The sequence below is a fragment of the Micromys minutus genome (genome assembly GCF_963924665.1).
Source record: "Micromys minutus genome assembly, chromosome: 6".
Classification (NCBI taxonomy): domain Eukaryota; kingdom Metazoa; phylum Chordata; class Mammalia; order Rodentia; family Muridae; genus Micromys; species Micromys minutus.
In genome coordinates, this window is record NC_137975.1 from 34,863,009 (window position 1) to 34,864,095 (window position 1,087).

Genomic DNA, 1,087 nt, shown 5'->3' on the forward strand with positions numbered 1-1,087 from the left:
TGCCAGGCTTGGCAGACTTTGCAAGTGCACAGGGAAAAGTCCATCCATCTGCTTGTATTTAAGTGTTGAGTTTTCACGAGGAAGGGACAGCAAGATTTTTGTGTACCAAATGAATGGTTTATAGAAGCAAAATGAGTCACCAGTGTTTTCCCTTCATTTAAACAATTTCCAGTCTCAAGAAGACAATGGCAACGAATAGAAACAAACCTGTGAAAATAAAATGGAAACACAAATGACCTTTTGAATCATTACATTATATCTATGGGGAATAAGTTATAATTGTTACATTTACATCAGTACGTAATTTTGCAAAATAAAATTTTAAATTTTATTTGAGTTTCATGATTAAATTCCAGGTGAAGTTGTAGTAACTTTTTACATTATGGGACATTCGCTGCCACGTTATTATTCATCATCTGCAGTTGATTGTACCTCTTAGCTTTCAGTTCCTCCTAGTAGGAGAATATATAACCCATCACTCACAAGACCCTTTTCATAACACACCAATGTCAGGCTATTATTGAGACAAGTAATAGATTTTGAAAAATTTGGTGTCTGGCACTCTCAGGCTTATGTACCAGTGTACACACACCCATCACTTTTCCTTTTTAATCTTTAAAGCCGCAGTACTTTAGATAATCACAACGTTATCAGTTATAGTTCATGGAATAGTTGGATCCAGCAAATGAAAAATTATGTTTAGGTTAAAAATGTTCTTTTTACAGAAGTGAGGTTTTCGAATAATGCAAATGGCATTTTAAATGCTGTATATAATAATAGGCAGTCCTCTGCTCTGTGACATGAAGATATGTATATTTTCTTGAAATTATATAAAAATATTCACTTATGGTTGAAAAGTTTATTTATCTCAATCAACTCCCTCTGTATTCTTCCAGTAGATTGTCAAGTACCTGATAAAATGACTAAATTTATAATGTGATATATATATATATATATGTACATATATGACATATATATCACATATATAAATTCTAATAAATTGAAATTTTTCAAAACCCTTAAATGTTGTGCATTGTGTGCATGTTTTATATTCTAGCCTTTCATATACTCTTTTATTTACCTTTTT